The following is an 18,323-nucleotide window of genomic DNA, read 5'->3' as shown; positions in this document are numbered from 1 at the left end:
GAGTCAAGAAACCTGGTCTCCAGCCCTCATTGCTGTGAGACACCTTCTTCCTTCCCCCACACACACTCTTCTGGTCTCCATTCTCTTCTTTGTAGGATGAGGGGTTACACTGGCCATCTCCAAGAGCCCTTCAGTGCTCTTGCATAGGGCTCCCAGAAAAGCTAGGGTACTATCTGCTGAATGCCAGCACCATCTGGTGGTCACGGGCCATAACCCAAGCCCATTACCTCCCACTGCCACCTGGTGGCCACCAATGCCACATTAAGTTTGCCTGGCATTTCAAAAAAAAAAAAAAAATCAGTATGTTTACACACATTATCTTTGGAGTAACCAGTTAAGATAGGTAAGGCGGTGTTAGTGCTGACTTTTACTGACAGGGAACTTGTGCTGGAAGAAGTGATGATGAAAATGGAGTCATACAAGAAGCTGGTTGGTTGTCAGAGCCTGGCCTACAAGTTTCTGGGAGATTAAGCTACCTCTGAAACAGATTTAGTAGATAATTATTAAGAACCTACCAAATGCAAAATGCCTCACATAGGTCATTTCATTTAGTTTGAACATACAAATAAGATTCAGTGTGGTTAAATAATTCACTCAGCATAGGGTGTGGCAGAGGTAGGATTTGAACTCTGATTCTATAATTCTATCCAGCCATATGTATCCTCTTCCTCAATGGCTGGGATTGGTGCATGGAATAACCAAACCTTTTACTCTACAGAATTCTGTAATTCCTCTTCAGGATTGAATCTCTAATTTTTAGCTGACTTGATAGTCCCCCAGAACAAAGACTACATTTCCCAGCCTCCCTTGCAGCTAGATGTGGACAGGCCGGGTAAAGGCAATTTTGGGTAAGAGTCTTTGAAGGAAGAGGGCATAATTTTCTTTGCTGGCAGCTTCTAAAGTAGTTCCCAGTGATCTCACTTCCTAGCAGTCATATTCTCCTGTAATCTCCTCCCCTTAAGTGTGGGGTGGAGCTAGTGCTTTTAACAAATAGAAACTAGCAAAAAATGATGGGAAGTCACTTTCAAGATCAGCTTGTAAAAGATGGTGACTTTCATCTTGCTCACATTCTTGATGGTTCTTCTTGTTTGCCTCCTTGGATGAAACAAGCTACCATGGTGTGAGTTGCCTTATTCAAGAAAAACCCAAGTGACAAGGAACTGAGGGCACCTCTAGCCAACAAGCAGTGGGAACTGATGCCTTCAGTCCAATGGCCTGTAGGGTCCGCAAATCTGCCAATAATCATGTGAGCTTGGAAGTCGATTCTTCCCAATCTGAGCCTTGAGATGTCTGTGGCCTGAGCCACCACCTTGATTGCAAACTTCTGAGAGATCCTAAGCCAAAGGATGCAGCTAAGCCACACTTAGATTCCTGATCTACAAAAGCTGTAAGATAATACCTGCTCCTGTTGTTGTTAAAGATTTATGTATTTATTTGAGACAGAAACTGTGGGAGTGCTGAGGGAGGGGCAAAGGGAGAGAGAGAGACTCTCAAGCAGACTCTATGCTAAGCGCAGAGCCTGCCATGGGGCTCCATTTCACAACCCTGAGATCATGACCTGAGCTAAAACCAAGAAATCAAGAGCTGGATGCCTAACCCACTGAGCCACCCAGGCGCCCCATACATGTTACTGTTTTAAGCCTGTAATTTCAAGCAGTTATACAAAAATAGATAATTATACATCTCCCTTCCTTTTCTCTTCCCTGACAGCTGTCAGGTGAATGTGATGGTTGGAGCAGACGTCCCAGGCCAGGAGATATACTTGGAAATTGAGCCCCCCCCCGCCCCCATAGAGGAACACTGACACAGGAATCTGGGTCCTAATGCAGTGGAATTTTGCTATAATTTTGAATTTTCTTCCAGTTGAGTCCAACTTTTCCTTTTTTTTTTGTGCTAACGAGGGATTGTGTGTTCTTCTGTGTAAATGAGGCTATCCTCATGCAAAATGGTGAAATAGGTCAAATTTGCCTTTGGTGCTTTCTCTACTTCTCTACTCCTTTCCTTGCTTTATCCCTGCTTTAATGCCCAGTCCTCTTCAGTGCCTGCTTAGGGTCCCCTTTACAGCCCACATCCTAGCCCTGGACCTTCCTCTCCATCCACTTTTTGATCCTGAGTTCCAGAAGAGCTCCTGTGATGCCTGTCCTTAGTTCAAAAGCCTGATAAATGCTGGGCTTAGTTTTTGCAAAAGTATGGGTGGGGCTGGAAGACAATACTCTAAGCAGATTGCAAATGATGGCATTTCTGGGATTGTGAAATTGTCAGACAAAGAAACGCTTTTATTTTATTTCTTAAAAGATTTTATTTATTTATTCATGAGAGACACACAGAGGGAGGCAGAGATATAGACAGAGGGAGAAGCAGGCTCCTCGAAGAGCCTGATGTGGGACTTGATCCCTAGACCTGAGATCATGTCCTGAGCTGAAGGCAGATGCTCAACCGCAGAGCCACCCAGGCATCCTGAGAAATGCTTTTAAATAATGAGATCTTCCAAGTGTTTCTGAACTGAATGAACATGGGCTGCTTCATACTCTAAGGTTGAAGGGAAGAGGGATATGGGAAGGCACTAGAATGAATGGATGAGTGAAAAATGAAAAGCAACTTGTCAAGAATACAAAATGGAAGAAAATGTAGGTATTATTTCTTTTATGACTTTGGGAAGCAATTTGTGACTCCTGAGTCCCCTACCTGCCCTCCCTTCTTTTTGTTGTTGTTGCTATTCTAGTAATGTTTTGTTCTAAAATCTGATTCTTGCTAAAGGTCAGAAGAATTTGGCCTTTGAGTTTCCATAATTTATTTCTATCAGAGGTCTTAATAAGTATTGCATTTTTATTGTTTCTTTCTGGCTATATATTACAGACTATTTCTCATATCCGGCACCAAGCACGGTGTCTGGTACATAGTGGATACTCAGTACATGCTTGTGTATGCTATAAGGTGGTTCTTTATTCCTTAGGTCAGTGTATGTGACACCCCTTCCACATACAAATATAGACATTGCAGAATCTATTCATTTATTTAATAAAAAATTGTGGAGCTCCAACTTTACGCCAAATACTGTTCTAGATGCGAGGGATAAAACCATAAAGGAAGCAGACAAAAATTGTAAATTTTCATAATGCCTATGTACCAGTGGAAAAGAAAGAAACTTAATGGATGAATAAAATATGTAGTAAGTTGGACTGCAGTGAATACTATAGAGAAAAATGAAGCCTAAGAGAGTAGCAAGAGGATTCTGGGGGAGGGAGGGGTGGTCAGGGGAGCCCTCATGGAGATGACCATGGAAGAGCCTGCACGTGCCCTGCAGATATTCTGAGGGCTCCTCTACACTTCCTGGCCTCCCTTGTAGTAAAGCGGGCTAGGTGGTTGGTGCCGGCCAATGGACTATGAGCAGAAGGGGCACATGTCACTTTCTGGTCAATGTACTAGGAGCTAATGGGCCTTTTCCATCTCCCAGACTTGGAGAGTTGGAGACTATGTTTTCAGCTGAGAGTGTCACCTGATGGGAAGAACCATTTCAGAGACCTGGATGGAGAACGCTCCTCCGCCATCTGCCTTGTATTTATTGCTCTGACTAATGCAGTGGCATTTGAACAAAACCCCAAAGAAGGCTAGGCAGTGGGCCACGTGGTTATTTTGGCCAAGAGGTGGGGAGTGGTGAGGGGAGAGTGTTCCAGGCAGAGGGAACCTGAGAATGACAGCTGGATGAGCTTGAGTAACTTACAGATACCCGATTTCACTTCTGGATATTTTGACTCCATTAAGAACTTTGTATATCAGGTTCCTTCTTAAAAGAGGCCAATTTAGGGCAGTCCAGGTGGTTCAGTGGTTTAGCACCGCCTTCAGCCCAGGATCCTGGAGACCCGGGATTGAGTCCTGTATCGGGCTCCCTGCATGGAGCCTGCTTCTCCTTCTGCCTGTGTCTCTGCCTCTCTCTCTCTCTCTCTCTCTCTCTCTCTCTCTGTGTGTGTGTGTCTCATGAATAAATAAATAAAATCTTAAAAAAAAAAAAAAAAAGAGGCCAATTTATCCTGTGATTGTGAACAAAGAAAAAAAATGACACACCCATCTCCCAGTCTCTGGCTCTGTTCCCAGGTCCTAGCCATTTTTTCCTTCAGGATGGATGTGGCTTATTCATGATGCAATGTCATTAGCCATATCTGGACCATGCTCTCCATCCTCCCTGTTGAGGAGAGTTGGAGAAGAAGGACTGTGTATGGGGACATCATCCAACAGCAACAGCCCTTGGGTGCTGCTCCCCTTTTAGCTCCTGGCCATCAGAACAGCCAGCCCTCGCTCACTCCCATGCTTTCAGGGTCCTATATTGCACAAGGGTTTTTTTTTTTTTTATCAGTTAAATTTCTCCTAAGACTTGTTCACAAAAGTTCCATTTTAATTACTATCTGTTCAATTGCTTTGTCTTACTTAAAAATAGAAGTTTAATAAATCCAAATGTTCTTCTGTCTAGGTCTTACCGACCTGTACAAAGTTAACTTTGACAAATGTACATTTTAAGCCAACACATACTCTCTGAACCCTAAACATAGTATAACTTTTGATATTCTTTCTAAAGGCAGGAAAATTATCACAGTATTCTGTATTTAAAAATTCCAATATAGAAGCTGATACCGGTTTTACCTTTTTATTTTTTCTTCTGATTTCTTTTTAAATTTTAATTCTAGTGTAGTGAACAGAGTGTTATAATTATTACGTTGTTTTCTTTTTTTTTTCATGAGAGACATACAGAGAGAGGCAGAGACATAGGCAGAGGGAGAAGCAGGCTCCCTGCGGGGAACCCAGTATGGGACTTGATCCCAGGACCCCAGGATCATAACCTGAGCCAAAGGCAGACACTCAGCCACTGAGTCACCCGGGTGCCCTAATTATTACCTTTTTATGAAAAATTCCACTGCCTATGTTTAGATAATTACAAATGAAACTTTAAAAAACTTTAAATATCAATGTTTCTTAAACATAAATAAATAATGCTCAGCTTCCTTATAAGAGAAAAAGATTCTCACAGATCTCTAAAGTCTGCTTATTTTTATAATATTGCATACACACACATATATATATATATATATACACATATATGGAAACACAAAACTAAGGAAAAGACTCCTTATTTTTACAGATTTTATGTATCTATAGAACCAAAACAAATTTATAAATTAAATACAAAGGGCGCTTGGTGGGCTTAGTTGGTAGAACATGTGACTCATTCTCTGGGTTGTGAGTTCAAGCTCCATGTTGGGTTTACTTAAGACAATAACAACAATAGCAAAACAAACTACCGAATGAGTAAACTAAAATTTATAATGTTGAATACAAGGAATATTTTGCTGAAACAAAATTGCTCCTTATAGCATGTTTTACTGATTGCATGAGCACACACATATTTAACCACACACCTTGTGATGACTCAATTCTCCTACTAAATTTTGTTTGTACAGTACACCGCAATATAATCTGGCTATAACTTGGTGTGGCCACATCATTTATTTTTAAAGTCCCTCTCTGTTTTTTTTTTTTCTCATAAGTCTGCAACAATTCACTTAGTGCTATTTGCTAATCACAAATCCAAACATAGTGAAATTGCATTCCCAGAATAACTATAAAGAGTTGATAAATTTATAAAGATATTCTGCTTTCTAGTAATCCAAGACAAATTAAAACGAGAGGCCATTTCCTCTATCAAATTGGAGAAGCTTTTTTAAAAAGATAAAATAAATGCTGTTGGGTATATGTTAGATGGGCACCCTTGAGCACTTCTGGTGAGAATGAAAGCTGCCCTGACCTTTCTGGAAAGCAATTTGGCAGAAGCTATTCACAGGCTGAAGCGCTTTCAAAGCCTTTGAGTCAGTAATTTCACTTCTAGGTTTCTACCCTAAGGAAATAATTTTTAAATTTGGGCAAAGATCTTTGTATAAGGATATTCATGTCTATGTTCTTGTAAGTAGTGAAAAAATAGGTAACCTCCTACATGTCCAGAAATGAGAAATAAACTGTATTATCTGTTTTTTAAGTTTCTTTTTTTGAAGACTTTATTAATTTATTTTATAGAACCTTTTTTTAAAAAAGATTATATTTATTTATTTGAGACAGCGAGAGAGAGAGAGAGAGAGAGAGAGAGAGAGCAGGAGGGAGGGACAGAGAGAGAAGCAGGCTCCCCACTGAGCAGGGAGCCTGATGGACTCAATCCCAGGACGCTGGGATGATGACCTGAGTTGAAGGCAGACACTTGACTGACTGAGCCACCCGAGCGCCTGAAATAAACTATATCATCAACAGTTATGTAGCCATTACAAATAATATTTGTGACAAATGTTAATAACAGTGGCTAGTGCTCAAGATATAATACTGAGCAAAAAAAAAACCCAAAAAACAAAAAGGTAGTATATATACAGAGCTATATATTTATATAGTTCTATTATGTAAAAAAATGTCAATGTGTGAAGAAAAAGACTCAATGAAAATAAGCCAAAATGATGAGTGCTATTTCCTGAAATGTGGGTAATTTATACTTTATTTTTTATATTTCTTGAATTTTTCAAGCTTCATTAATAAGCAAACAATATTTTCATTTTTTAATTAATGCAAACAGCCTTGTAAAAGATAGCATGTCAGCTTAGACTGTCCTAAAATAATTCTTATTGTGAGTTGTAATCACTTTCCTACAACATCCAGCAAGGGTCCTAGATTTACTTCCTAGAGTTACACAGAAAATGTCTATAACTGTCGTACAGATAATTTTAAAAGGTCAGTGAGCAACCTTCTCTACCTCCCACCATCATAACTCAGCCCCCCCATTTCAGCTAATTTCCTTTCTGCCCAACACTTTTAACAGGTCCCTGTTAGACACAGTTTCTGATCTCACCAGCCTGCTTACTCTGTTCCAGCCAGGCTCCTGTTTAATAGTTTTCCTCTAAAAATGTGATACTGAGAACTGAAGGCAGGTTTTCAGACTTCTAAAGCACAGCTATAGTCATGCCATTTCTCTGCTTAAGAACCTCCAGAGCCTCTTACCAGAAGAGCAGACGCCCCCAGCTTGGCATTCAATGTCCTCCTGGATCTGGGCCCAGTCTTTCCAGCCTTGTATCCTATTGTACCTTTAACACATTCTATGCCGTGCTTTCAAACTATGGGTTGCTGTGCATTAGTGAATCATGAAATTAACTTAGCAAGCAACATTTTTTAAAAAATGGAATAAATATAAAATGCCAAGTTATATTGCACATACTAAAGGCAATTACTAAGATTTACACATAAACACACTGTGTGTATGTATATACATATAACTATGTGTGTATATTGTTAACCTGAAAAATAAAAGTTGTTTTTACCAGCAAAAATGTGTCTATTAGGGAATAACCAAGAATTATAATTCCAGACAAACTATAGGCAAGTCCAACAAACCCAAGGAACTTATTTGCTGGAGAAGAAGGAGGAAGTTGGTAGGGATTATTCTGAAGGAAAGTCCATTGGTGAAAAACAGAAGTTCAGGTTTTTCATTGGCTCAGCTGCAGGGGTAGTTGATTCTTATAGGGAAAGCAATGTACATCTTTCCCTGTTGGGTCCTATAATTGATGATTATCTCTTTTTAAATAGTCTTCTGTTTGGGTCTGTTTGTAATTGACAATTCTTCCTGTAATTGACATTGAGCAGTAGTTCATTCCCCTTCTAGCCTCCTGAGTCCAATTTAGTTAAATTTTCTTTCTTTCTTTCTTTCTTTCTTTCTTTCTTTCTTTCTTTCTTTCTTTCTTTTCTTTCTTCTTTCTTTTTCTTTCTTTCTTTCTTTGTTTCTTTCTTTCTTTCTTTTCTTTCTTTTTAAAAAGATTTTATTTATTTATTCATGACAGGCACACACAGAGAGAGAGGCAGAGACATAGGCAGAGACAGAAGCAGGCTCCATGCAGGGAGCCCAGTGTGGGGCTCGATCCCGGGTCACCAGGATCACACCTCGGGCTGAAGGCAGCACTAAACTGCTGGGCCACCAGGGCTGCCTTCTTTTTAATTTTTTTTTAGAGAGAGAGAGTGCAAGAATAGGAGGTGGGAGGAATGGAGGAGGGGCAAAGGGAGAAGGAGAGAGAGAATCTAAAGCAGGCTCCTCCAGTACACGGCGCTCCATCTCATTACCCTGAGATCATGACCTGAGTTAAAATCAAGAAGCAGTTGCTTAATTGACTGATCCAACCAGTTGTACCTAGTGAAATTTCCCTTTATTATTTTTCACTATATATGCCTGTACACATATATATAGCGCATGTGTATATTTATATATGTAACTGAAATGTTTCTTACTGTAATGATCAAAAAGTTTGAAAGCCACTGCCCATGCCACAGCTCCATCAAGCAGCAGCTAGTCCCCAATCTTGATTTGTCCTATCTTTTTTTTTCTTTTTTCTTTTAAATTCTATTTATTCATCCATGAGAGACATATAGAGAGAGGCAGACAGAGAAGCAGGCTCCATATAGGGAGCCTGATGTGGAACTCCATCCTGGGAATCCAAGATCTCGCCTTGGGCCAAAGGCAGGCGCTAAACCGCTGAGCCACTCAGGGATCCCAATTTGTCCTGTCTTTGATCCCATTGTTCCCTCAACTAGGCATTCTCCCTACTTTCTGTCTACTGAAATCTTTTGGGGCCCTAATAAGACACCACCTCCTCCCTGAAGTGTTGCACCATTTTTCCTTATGATCCTAAGTGATGGTCTCATAACTTTCTTACACTATTGAAAACAGCTTGCTTTGCATTGTAGCTATGTTTGTATACTGACTGCTTAGACAGAGAGTGCCTGGGGGCAGGGCTGTGTGATCCCACTTCTGGGTCCTTCCAAGGCCCAGAAGTGTAGTGGAAGGACCCAGGAGTGTAGTGAGCCTAGTTGCTGTGCAATAAATGTCTGCCCAACTGAATACTTCCTAAATTGCCTTCCAGGAGCATCTTCTGTTCTTCCTCCACCCATTTCCTTGACCATAGGCCCCAGCAGGCCTAACATCTATCCTTGGGCCTAGTGTTATCTACAGTGGTGGCTCTAAAATCCAGTCTGTCCTGACAGCTTTCATCTTCCTTCAGGGGGAATAAGAGATAGAAACATACATTTTTATTCCTTTAAAAGATAGCTTCTTTGTTTGAGAGTGTGTCTCTTTTAATTTTGGTGTTAAGATGTATTTTTTGTGGATCAATGTTGATGGTAAGTTAGAAAATGATAGTTGTTTTTTAGTGTGTATTGCCCTTACTCGGCAAAATAAAAAACTGGCAATTCTACAATTGCCTTTTAAAAGATTGAATAAGGAACGCCTGGGTGGCTCAGCGGTTGAGCATCAGCCTTTGGCTCAGGGCTTTGGCCCAGGGTGTGATTCTGGAGTCTTAGGATCGAGTCCCACATCAGGCTCCCTGTATGGAGCCTGCTTATCCCTCTGCCTGTGTCTCTGCCTCGCTCTGTGTGTCTCTCATGCATAAATAAATAAAATATTTTTAAAAATTGAGTGAAAATTTACTGGTTGCAAATTTCCAAAATTTGGGAATCAACTGCCCTTTCTTAGCTGGCTGAAGGGAGGCTCACTTTCTGAAAGGTCAGATGAATTCATTGACATAGGGCTGGAGGAGAGCTTCTCTTCCCGTCTCAAAGACTGCTGTTTATTCGTCTGTGCTTCCCTCACGTTTCCATTCCCTTGTTCCGAGGATGTTAATCACACATTAAATCCCTGGCCCGAGACAGTGCGCCTCTGGCCCTTTAAATGGGGGCGTGGCGTAAAGGGGCGGAGCGTCCGGGAGTGACAAGGGTGCGGGGAGGAAAGCGGAAGCGTGGCGGTCAGCGGTATGTACTGCGCGTGCGTGAGCCGACAGCAGGGGGCGGGGCCTCGGGCGCCGGGGGTCCTGGGCTGGAATGGCCGCAAGCGCAGGTAACGAGGCTCCCGGGAGCGGGCCAACCGGGTGGGGTCCCCGCCCCCCAGTCTGAGGAGCTGTCCCCCGGGCGGGAGGAGGATGCGCGCTGGGTTCCTGAACCTCAGCCCTTCCCTCGTGCGGTGGGGCGGCCTCGGAGTGGCTGACGGAGCAGCCCCAGGCGGGCTAACTGGACCGGGGCCCACGGGCCGGGCGGGGTCGACTCCGGGCGGAGAGGCGTGTCCTGGGTTTGGCCTGCAATTGGGTTAGGCGGTTTCCACCTGTTCGTAACAAATGTGAGGTTGAGGGACAGGTGCACCCACTTGCCCGGATTGTGAGACCAGGAGGCGGGTGATCACCCCCCATCCCAGGACGGAGCAGATGTGCAGCCAGGGGTGGACCCTCTGCGCCGCGAAGGTTGGGATGAGTGTGCTCCCCAGGCGTGAGGCCGAGGCCCGAGTGAGGCGTCCGCCTCTTAGGATTGGTGCGCACCCTTTGAGGCTGGTTCCAGTTGGTCTCTGCCTGCAAGGTGTGCTCCAGAGTGAGGGTGGAAGGAGGGCAGGAGGGTCTCTAAAGTTTGAGGCCACTCCTGTGTCCTGGTTTGTTCTCCAAGGGTGGTACGTGGGGCAAGAGGGAAACAGAGCTGCCTAAATTGTTTGGGTGTGCTTCAAAGGGAGTGTAGGGTGGGATGGAATAGGGTCAGTCAGGGAGGTTACAGGGCCATGGGTTAGCAGGGTCACCCGGGAGCCTTCCTGAACTAGGCTTGTCTCCTCCATAACCTCTTAATATTAGACTCAGAATGGACAGGAAGGCTTGTGTCCTCTGTATGCCCACCCTCTACCCCCCCCCCCAAAACACACACACACACACACACACACCCCAATCATGGGCGTTGACTTGTGGCACCAACTCCCAATGTCTGTGATTGGGAGATGATTACACATCAGGTGTGTGTGTTTGAAGTCTGATACGAATGGGGATGGGTAATCTACCTATGTTTCTGTAAGACATGGGTTTGCTTATGGTCAAGTTTAAGCAGTTAATAAATACTGAATCCTCTGGTAAAGCTGGCCTATTCCAGCAGAGTAAAGATAAGTGGGGGAAGAATTCTGCTTGAACTACTGGGCCCTTTGTGTCAAAGAGACATAGTTATATGTGAAAAAATTCTTTCCAGAGCTCTAAGATAATAGCGTGTTGATTATCCTTTATTTTCTTGGTATCTAGATTGGCATCAGCAGTTGGATATTTTTTGTCTTCAGGATATTGAGGCTTCTTTGGTGCTTTCTAGCTGTATCTCACTCTTCCATAAAGATGTCAGCCAATGTGGTACCAAATGTCAGTTATGTATGTGAATGAAAAGAGGGACATTTTGAACTTCAGGAAGTATGTTTAAGTTTTGAACTGTTTATAGTCTTCACAGAGGTTAGATAGCATCCTGGTCTACAGCTTCAGGTGTGATCTGTATATATTTGTAAGGTCTAACTGTTCTAGTCTTTTTTATTTTTTAAAGATTTTGTTTATTCATGAGAGAGGCAGAGACACAGGCCGAGGGAGAAGCAGGCCCCATGCAGGGAGGCTGACGTGGGGCTCGATCCCGGGTCTCCATGATCACGCCCTGGGCTGAAGGCGGCGCTAAACCGCTGAGCCACCCAGGCTGCCCAAACTGTTCTAGTCTTAACTGAATCTTGAATTAATGTTTGAATTATCTTCATTCTACCTAACAGCCCCTGTGTCAACATCTTCCCAGAATAAAGAGAAAACGCCTACCTTCTGTGGTTACAAATTCCAGGGAAGGACAATGGCCACAAGAATGTCACGTGCCTACTTTTCTGGTCAGATAGATAGTGTATTTGATTGGCAGCACCACCAAAATTACCTGGTTAGAGTGGAGGAGGAGCAGTTTCTCAAAGGAAAGATGGTGAAGTGATACTATAACCAAAACAAAATCAAATTTGTTTTTCCTCTGTAGTTCAGCAAGAAGTTTCCTTTTGCTCTTTACAAAAAAGAAAAGAAAAAAAAAATCTCTTGTGACCTACATCCTTCTTGACACCTAACCAAGAGAAGTTGACAGTTTAACTAATTGGAAGCTAATTAAGATGATTTGGAAGGCCACCATCTACTCAACCTACAACTGAATGGAATCTTGTCTTCTGTGCAGTTAACTTATAAGAATTCACTTATACCAATTTAGTGAAGAAGAAAGAAGAATGTATTTCAGCCTACACAAGGCCCATGTGTTCTTAGGAGAAGTTCTCTGAGAGGGGGAAGGTCTTTGAAGAGCGATTCTTATAATAGTAGGGACTTATTGGAAGCTGGAAAGAAGTGATATTTTTTTTCTCTTTCATTTATTTTACTTATACACATATAAAATTGGTGATTAACACTAGGTTTTATGTATAATATAAATATTTGTAGACCTAGTTCTTACTGTTATCTTGTATATTGTTACAGGGGATTCGTTTTTTTCTTTTTTAGAATGTGGCAGAAGGTTGTGCCTGACAATTCATAATAGTAACTTAGTAACATAATAGTAACTTAGCACCATGCCCAGGCAGGTCTCAGGTACTCTTCTTTTCCTTTTAACATTTGTTGTTCTGTATGCATATACCAAGCTTTAAATGATTAGTCTTCTCATGTAGATATTTACTAGGAGAAGAGAAAGGGAAACAGGCTTGGGCTTTTTCATAGTGGCAGTTCTGAGCATTGCAGGCTTAAATGTGCCTGTTCTTGGAAAGAAACTCAGTGACCAAGTATGCATCTCATCCAAGTACATAGTAGTACATAGGGTCTGTTTCTGAAGTTCATGAGTACGGTGAAACTTGAGTACCCCCTGAAAAATACCTAGGAAGGAATCATGGTGGAGACTGACCTCTCTGTGAGGAAGTGCAAGACAGCCAGTTTTTGATCCATGTTATGCTATTTGTTATTTTGAGCACAGATGAAATGGATCATTAAGTATGAGGCATTTAAGAACTGAGACTGACCAGAAGGACGACGGATACCAATCTCCTCTTCCATGCTCACCCTGAAGTGTATAGTATTGAGTGGAATGGTGTATAGAGTTCCCATTTCTGTGTGAATCATTCTTTTTTTTTTCTTTTTACCTTTGCTGAAGATAATAGTTGAATTCCTGTAAATGGAATGGACGTATGATATATTTCCACTGTTTTCATCTTGACTTTTAGGCTGAATTAATGTAAAAGAATACAAAATGTGAAATTTTGGAGTTTGTGTCATGTTGCATATGAACTAAATGATCATTAAAAAAATCAGTGGTGAGGATTGTAAAAACAAAATAAAACAAAACAAAAAACTCACCTAGGTGCAAAGACTGGAACTTGCTAGGTGGGAGGTTTTTGGAGGTAGAATGACTAACTCTAGCTTATTTTGAATGACCAGAATTGCTATTTGAAGCCCTGGAAGACAGTGATGCAGTGTTGCTTGGCTGCTTCTGGGGGGAGGAAGGTAGGGATTGGTGGGTTGATTAGCACTGGAAAAACAGTGATGAACAGGGCAGATCTGGTCTTTGCTCTCCTGGAACCTGCATTCCTTTCTTTCCTGAGGGAAGGGAATGGTGGTTCAGACACTGAAAAAATGATTGCAGTGTGACAAGTTTAGTGAAGGAGGAGAATGCTGTTATAAGTACATGTTAACAGGGAACCTAGTTTAGTTCAGTGGGACAAAAAGACTTTGAGGAAGCAAAGTTTTAGCTGATATCTGAGGGATGAATATGATCAAGCCTGATTACATAAAGATAGAGCTCAATAATAACTTGGCTTATAGGCCATGAGTCAAATAATATGCTATGAAGCTTAATAATTATATGCAATAAAAGTGATCCATTTAATTTGCAACATAGCTGTTAGTCCTGTCTTCCAATTCTTGTGTTAATCAGCAAATATTTATTGAATGTGTATACAGCCATGCAAGTCAGTGAGCCCAGTGATGTGCAGTACACAAAGAAACATGGCTGCATTTCCGTTGTATAGTTGGGGTCCAAAGACATAGCCACATGGTAAGTTAACTAATGAATCAATATGAGGAAAGTGCTGAGGCGCTGTTCTAAAGAAGACCTGCATTCTGGGTTCAGAGGATGTTTGGGGAAGGAAGGAAAGAAGGAACATGGGTAAATGGAGAGGAAAAGGAAAGGGAAGGTGAACTATCATGAGCAGACATGGAAGGAAAGGAGAAGCTCTTCTTGAAGGACTCTGAATACAGATTAGTAAGTTTAGTTGTAAAAGAAAGTGGTAAGGTCAGCTCATGTGACACCTGGAATCCTAGGTTTAGAATTTGGAATGTTTTTTTCTTCCAGATTTTTATTTAAATTCTAGTTGGTTAACATAGAGTGTAGTATTGGTTTCAGGAGTAGAATTCAGTGATTCATCATTTATATACCACCCCTGTGCTCATCATAACAAATGCCCTCCTTAATACCCATCACCCATTTAGCCCATCCCCTACCCACCCCCCTACATCAACCCTCAGTTCTCTGTTGTTAAGAGTCTCTTATGGTTTGCTACCCCCCTTCCTCTCCTTCCCAAATGTTCATCTGTTTTGTTAAGTTCCACATATGAGTGAAATTATATGGTATTTATTTTTCTCTGACTTATTTCACTTAGCATAATATAGTCTAGTTCTATCCACATCATTGCAAATGGCAGGATTTCATTTTTTAATGACTGAGCAATATTCCATCACACACACACACAGATACACATATCCCACATCTTTATCCATTCATCAGTGCACATTTAGGCTCTTTCCATAATTTGGCTGTTGTTGATAATGCTGCTGTAAACATTGGGGTACATGTACCCTTTAGCATCAGTATTTTTGTATCCTTCGGGTAAATACCCAGTAGTGCAATTAGCTGGGTTGTAAGGTAGTTCTATTTTTTAACTTTTTGAGGAACCTCCATGCTGTTTTGCAGAGTGACTGCACCAGTTTGCATTCCTACCCACGGTGCAAAAGTGTTCCCCTTTCTCTGCATCCTCATCCACATCTGTTGTTTCCTGTGTTGTTAATTTTAGCTATTCTGACGAGTGTGAGGTGGTATCTCATCATGGTTTTGACTTCTATTTCCTTGATGATGATTGATGTTGAGCATCTTTTCATGTGTCTGTTAGCCATTTGGATTTCTTCTTTGGAAAAATGTCTTCTGCCCATTTCTTAACTAGATTGTTTTTTGAGTTTAATAAGTTCTCTATAGATCTTGGATACTAACCCTTTATCAGATATGTCATTTGCAAATATCTTCTTTAATTCCATAGATTGCCATAGTTTTGTTGATTTTCCTTTACTGTGGAGAAACTTTTTATTTTGATGAATTCCCAATAGTTTATTTTTTTTCTTTTGTTTACCTTACCTCTGGCAATGTGTCTAGTAAGTTACTATAGCTGAGGTCAGAGAGGTTTCTGTCTGTCTGTCTTCTAGCATTTTGATGGTTTTCTGTCTCACATTTAGGTCTTTCATCCATTTTGAATTTATTTTTGTGTATGGTGTAAGTGGTCCAGTTTCATTCTTCATGTAGCTGTCCGGTCTTCCCAACACCATTTGTTGAAGAGACTGTCTTTTTTCATTGAATAGTCTTTCCTGCTCTGTTGAAGATGAGTTGACCATAGAGTTATATGTAGAATTTGTAATTTTGTACTGTAGGCATTGGAGAGCTGTTCAAAATGAGTCCCTTTACTAGAGAAAGATAATAGAAAACAAATAGAAGTTAATCCTCTTTCATTTTTCTTCACAAAACAAACCACAAGAAGACAAAACAAAGAAATGGAAGAAGAGAAATATTTGGATTGGAAAAACCAGAAACAAAGTTGGAATGTAAAATTGTTTCTGTATCATGATTTTGTGATATCTTTCTGGGGATACAGTAAGTTAAAAAAAACAAAACCAAAACTTGATTTGACTCACTGTACTGTGAAAAGTGTCTTATATGACATTTAGGAGGAAAAGAATATTAGTGAATTAAATAGGATCCTGGAATTTGAGCACAGTTGGGAAGATCTGCCAAGGTAAAAACAAAACAACTACAACAACAACAAAAAAATGATGGAAGACTTCCATATTAACTCAGCCTAATATGGGTCACATTCTTGAGTTCTTATTCATTTAGCCAGGGTTAAAATGGGGTCATTGATATAATATTTATTTTTAAATGATTCTTGAATCTATTATTAATTGGTTGGAAATAACCTTATTAAGAGGGAATAGCTGTAAGAACTGTCAAGATGTCAGATAATGTTAAGTCAGAACTATTAAAATATTAGTTTATCAGTGCTCAGAAGAGGACAACATACTGCGTAATCATGATTCTATGACATACATTTTCCTGTCAGATTAATGTGATTTCATTCTGGGAGAGACTAGGAGACTATTGATTTTAACCATTATGTTGTCTACAGGTACTGTCTAGCTTGGCATCCCCTTAAGAACTATGGGAACACTAGATTGCAGGATGGTTGGGTGGAGAACTAGTTGTAGAATTTAGTCTTGAGAGGAAATTATCAGTAGTTTGTTGCCAACCTTTGTACTAGGATAGCACTTAAGTAGTATCTGAAGGCAGAGTCCTCAGCATGTGTAAAGTGTCATATATTAAGCATTTCATCATTGGTCCGTGTATTGGAATGAAGAGCTTGCACACTATTTAGGCAACACTAAGTGATGAGGGAGGGATCAGTATTTCAGAATGTTGGCAATGTGGCTAGAAACAAATTAATTGAAGTTTGTTAATGTACTCATTTCCTATTCCTAATGTAACAAATTGCCACAAATATAGTAACTTAAAAAAACAGATTTATCATTTTATAGTTCTTTAGGTCACTAGATCAGCACTGGTCTTACTAAGCAAAAATCAAGCTTTGGCAGGGCTGGGGTCCTTCTAGAAGCTCAAGGAGAGAATTCATTTCTTTGCCTTTTAAAGACTGCCTAAATTCCTTGGCTCCTGGCATCCTTCCTCATCTTAAAGCCTGTACTGTAGCATCTCTCTGACCCTGCTTCTGTTGTCATGTCTCTTCTCTGACACTCTCTTCTGCCTCCCTCTTCCACTTTTTAAGACCCTTGTGATTACATCGAGCCAACATGGATAACCTCCCCAACTCAAGATCCTATTTTAGTCACACCTGTGAAGTTCCTTTGGACATGTAAGGTAACATAGTTATAGGTTCTGGAGATTAGGATAGGCATCATTGAGCACTTCTATTTTGCCTACCACCAGGAGATTCAGGCACAGCTCAATTTCTAAAAAATTTGGAGACACTGCTCTAAGAGAACTCTCCTTTTTTAAAAAAAGTCAGCATAGTGATCTTTTGATTCCTGGGTCTATTTGGGTTGAATAAATATGCTAACATGAAGGTATAATTGTTGGTAAGTGATAGAAGAGGAAGTGATGTGAAAGCATAATTTTAGAATGATTTGTCGTATATCACACTTACTATCATAATTAGACGTTTTTCTGAAGCATCTCTGATGCTTTGCTGTGGGCTGTACCTGTCTTAAATAAAATCCCTACCATTTAGTTCATGAAGAAACTTCTCATCTGAGAGCAGAAGTAAATATAGCCTTCCAATAAGGTATAACTAGTTTAGTACTAGCTAGACCTTAAAAAAGTACCAATCTTGTTTCAGGATCTTTAACTTTGGAAGAATTTGGAAATCTTGAGGAAATTTTAAATGTTAATAGCAAATATTTCTTGACTATTTCTGTGTCCCGGCATTCTAGATGTTTGCAGTCATTATGTCATTCCTCACAGTAGCTCTGCAAAATAGTTGCATTCGTAAGAGGACTCTCTGTTTTAAGTGATTAAAAAAAAAAAAAAGAGAGAGTCGGGAGAGGATGCTGGCTTATGTAGCCAAAATACCAGAATGCTGTAGCCAGAGGGAATATCATAGAAGAAATGGCGTGTCCTGAGTGGTATCAGGACATTCTTACCTCTTCTCTGGTTCTGTTTGTAGGTTGATTTTGTTCTTGCTAGAAATCCGTTCCTAGAATATAAATTGTTAGTAGAGGTGGATCTCTAGCGATATGTGAAGTATGTGTTTAGGTGTTTAGTGGGTATGTATTGAATAAATGACATCCTTTTCTGCAGAACAGGGTCAAGGGGAGGGTGGGGGTACTGCCCAGCCTTACTATTCATTGTTTAGAGAACAGTGGAAGCAGGTTTTCCTCACCAGTTCCATTTTAATGAATCCTAGTGAAGCACTCTAGCTACATTATGCAGCCTCTGTTACTTTGGGATTTTTGATTGGCAGCCTCCATAAGAACCACATGGTTTGAAGGAGCCCTTCCCCCAATCAGAGGTGCTGCTCTGGGCAAACAACACAAATGGCCATAATATTTCATCTTGAAAGATACAGAAGTAGAGGGGCTCAGAACGGGTAGACAGATTGACCAGGGTCACAGATAGGAACTGGTAAAGCCCAGATTCAAATCTGATCGTTAACA

General features: G+C 40.8%; 1 protein-coding gene across 3 annotated transcripts in view; it reads left to right on the top strand.

Moving 5' to 3' along the window:
• Nucleotides 1-9,835: 9,835 nt before the first annotated feature.
• VPS8 (VPS8 subunit of CORVET complex) overlaps nt 9,836-18,323 on the top strand; it is a 249,364-nt gene continuing 240,876 nt past the window's right edge. For all 3 annotated transcript variants that reach the window (XM_041731695.1, XM_041731696.1, XM_041731694.1), the window contains exon 1: nt 9,836-9,898. The gene's annotated coding sequence lies outside the window, so the exon portion shown is untranslated. The remainder of the gene's footprint in view (nt 9,899-18,323) is intronic.

Source organism: Vulpes lagopus, chromosome 17 (genome assembly GCF_018345385.1).
Source record: "Vulpes lagopus strain Blue_001 chromosome 17, ASM1834538v1, whole genome shotgun sequence".
In the NCBI taxonomy this organism is placed as follows: domain Eukaryota; kingdom Metazoa; phylum Chordata; class Mammalia; order Carnivora; family Canidae; genus Vulpes; species Vulpes lagopus.
Note: the sequence above shows the minus strand (reverse complement) of the source record. Positions and strands in the feature narration are given on the sequence as shown.